The sequence below is a fragment of the Cannabis sativa genome, chromosome 5 (genome assembly GCF_029168945.1).
Source record: "Cannabis sativa cultivar Pink pepper isolate KNU-18-1 chromosome 5, ASM2916894v1, whole genome shotgun sequence".
NCBI lineage: Eukaryota > Viridiplantae > Streptophyta > Magnoliopsida > Rosales > Cannabaceae > Cannabis > Cannabis sativa.
The window spans coordinates 65,171,056-65,175,077 of NC_083605.1; positions in this window are offsets into that span (position 1 = coordinate 65,171,056).

Below are 4,022 nucleotides of genomic sequence, written 5' to 3' on the forward strand. Positions count from 1 at the left end.
AAAAAAAATAATGTGTACAGTGAGTATATGTGATTCGAATCAAGCAAAGAAATCAAATATCATTGACAATTGACAAAGTAGATTACATGTTATTCTTTCAAGGAAAATAACTAATTAGAATCTCATGAGATGATCATACTTAATTGATGTTGAGGAAAAAAATATGCATGTTACTGAGAATTGTGAACCAGGATTATTAATTTAATTTTAGTAGAGGAGACTTACAGAGTTGAACACACTTGTCAGACATAAGTGTGTGCAGTGAAAATAGGATCATTGTCCTTGGCATGATTTTTCATTTTCGCCTTTTTCAAATTGATCCTGCAACTGGATGCTTTCACACCATACTGAAGGTAGCCCTTTTCTATGGTAGTGCATCCTCATCATAGTTGCTAATTACAATGTTCCAGCTTACTCATCAGATGGCTTTCACACTTCAGTATGGGTAGCTCTATTCCAGCAAGGGGCGACAAGCATGAAACAAAAAATTGCTCAACTCTGTATAAGAACATTATTTAATCCCAGACACAAATAAAGAGTAACATGAATCTTTTAACACAACATCACAAAGTATGATCAGACAGAGATCCTAACTAATTATATTCCAAAAGCATAAACATGATTTGTCAAAAACAATGATAGAAGAATTAGAGCTAGAGAAGAATCACACAACACTATTGTACACGTATGATGAACAGATAAAATTAAACAATGCAAACTCCCAAAGACTTTCTGAGGGAGTCAAAGCGACTTGCATCTAGGGCCTTTGTGAAAATATCAGCTAATTGTTTTTCAGTATCAACATATTCTAATTGCAATGATTTATTTTCAACAAGTTCCCTAATAAAGTGGTGTCTTATATCAATGTGCTTTGTTCTAGAGTGTTGAACAGGATTTTTGGAAATATTTATGGCACTAGTATTGTCACAAAAAATAGTCAAAACACCCAAATCAAACCCATAATCAATCAACATTTGTTTCAACCACAATAGTTGAGTGCAACAACTGCCCGAGCGGCTATGTACTCGGCTTCGGCGGTGGATAAGGAGATGGAATTACTGTTTCTTGCTATGCCAAGATACTAGATTATTCCCAAGGAAGAAACACCCTCCACTTGTGCTCTTTCGATCATCGGCATTTCACCTTGATACGCATCACTAAAACAAGCAAGATTTGAATTGGTATCTTTCGAGTACCAAATTCCATAATCGGGAGTGCTATTGACATATCTAATAATCCTTTTTACGAGTGATACATGAGATTCCATAGGATTACTTTGATATCTAGCACACACTCCCACACTGTAACATATATCAGGGCGACTAGCAGTTAAATACAAAAGACTTCCAATCATGCTACGATAGAGTGTAGTGTCTACCTTTACTCCATTCTCATCTTTTGTTAATTTCAGTGTGGTGCTCATAGGAGTACTTACCTGCTTAGCCGATTCAAGGCCAAATTTCTTGACAAGGTTCTTAGCATACTTGCTTTGAGATACAAATGTACCTCCTTCCATTTGTCTCACTTGAAGACCAAGAAAGAAATTAAGCTCACCAACCATGCTCATTTCAAATTCACTTTTCATTTGATCAACAAATACCTGCACTTCATGGTTAGATGTAGACCCAAAAACTATATCATCAACATAAATTTGAGCAATGAAAAAATCAGATTTTATATGTTTGATGAAAAGAGTTTTATCCACACTACCTCTGTGATAGTCATGAGAAAGTAAGAATTGAGTCAACCTTTCATACCAAGCTCGAGGAGCTTGTTTCAGACCATACAAAGCTTTTTCAAGTTTGTATACATGGTCTGGAAATTGAGGATCTTCGAATCCTTTTGGTTGCTCAACATAAACTTCCTCATTCAAAATACCATTAAGGAAGGCAGATTTCACATCCATTTGAAACAATTTAATATTGAGAATACAAGCAATACATAAAAGTAAACGTATTGATTCTAATCTTGCAACAGGAGCAAAAGTTTCATCAAAATCAATACCTTCTACCTGAGTGTACCCTTGTGCCACCAAACGAGCCTTGTTTCTTACAATTGTACCGAACTCATCACTTTTATTTTTAAACAACCACTTTGTTCCAATAACATTTATACCTTTTGGTCTTCGGACCAAAATCCATACCTTGTTGCGAACAAATTGGTTGAGTTCCTCTTGCATTGCATTGAGCCATTCCTCAAAGGTCATGGCTTCCTTCACATTTTTCGGTTCATATTGAGACACAAAGCAAAGAAAGCTGATTAAATTAATATACCTTCTGCGAGTTACCATGCTTTCTTCAGGATTTCCAAGGATGAGATCTTTTGGATGATTCAGTTTGACTCTGGTGCTTGGTTCTTTCTGAATAGAGTCAGTGATGATGTTTGGATGAGTCAAGATAGGCGGTTACGGTTCTCCGGTTTCGGTTGCGACGGCCAGATTCGTCATTTGCGGCATCGGCAATGGGTTACTGCCGCATCGGGATCTTTGTTACAACTTTTGGAGGAGTATCCATGAGACTATCTATCTTGGCTTCTGTGGAAAATTCTGAAAAATCTCTAAAATCATCAACAACCACATTAGCTGATTCCAAAACAGTTTGAGTTCTCATGTTATAAACACGATAAGCTCTACTGTTTAAGGAATATCCAATAAACACACCAACATCACTTTTTGCATCAAATTTACCAATATGCTCACGATCTCTATAGACATAACACACACATCCAAAAACATGAAAATGACTTACATTGGGGCGCTTACCTTTCCAGATTTCATAAGATGTTTTTGAGGTACCTGGACGAATAAACACTCTGTTTATTATGTAGCAAGCTGTGTTAATAGCTTCAGCCCATAATCGCTTAGTCAACTTCTTGCTATTTAACATCACTCTTGCCATTTCCTGCAAAGTTCGATTCTTCCTCTCAACAACTCCATTTTGTTGAGGAGTTTTGGGAGAATTTGAAAATTCATGAGTTATACCTGTAGACTTGCAAAAATCATCATACACGAATTTTCAAACTCCTTACCATGATCACTTCGAATTCGAACAATTTTTCCAATATTACAACCTTTCTCAACTCTTAATCTCAGACAAAGAGTTTTAAAGGCATCAAAAGTGTCAGATTTTTCTCTTAAAAAATCTACCCAAGTAAAACGAGAGAAATCATCAACACACACAAAGATATATCGTTTACCATTCAAACTTTCAACTTGTATTGGACCCATTAGATCCATGTGAAGCAATTCCAATACCTTTGAGGTATTGATATCAGACACAGGCTTGTGAGTGATTTTTAATTGCTTCCCAAGTTGACACGGTTCACACTTACCTTCACTTTCCTTACCAAGCTTGGGTAGACCTCGAACAATACCGCATTGGACGGTTTTCAGGTTTTTAAAATTAATATGCCCAAGCTTGGCATGCCACAGATCTGTGGTGTTGTTGATAGCTGAGTGACAAGTAAACACAGGGGTTAGAGTGTAACAGTTATCATTGGATCGAAATCCTTGCAAGATACATTCATTGTCATCATTCATAACATAACAATGATCACTATCAAAAGAAACAAGAAACCCTTGATCACATGATTTGACCGATGCTAAGTAAATTAGCCCTCAGTCCTTCAACTAACATCACATTTTTCAGTCTAGGTAACCCTTCAAAATTTAGAGTTCCCATACCAACAACTTTTCCAGATAAGCCATTACCAAAAGTGACTTCTCCACATTGCATAGGCCGAATGTTAGTCAAAAAATCCTTGTCACCTGTCATATGTCTAGAGCAACCACTGTCAAAATACCACATTTGAGATGCAGCAGTTTTATCAGAAAAACCAGCTAGACACTTCTTTTTCACCCATATTTGTTTCAAACCTTTATGTTTCTTTTGAGATTTTTTCAAATTATCAAAATAATTTGTTTTAAACAGGTTGTTCAATGTGAAACATTTAGGTCTGATATGTCCTTTTCTACCACAAAAATGACAAATGGGAACAAATCTTTTTACCTGAGATTTTACCTT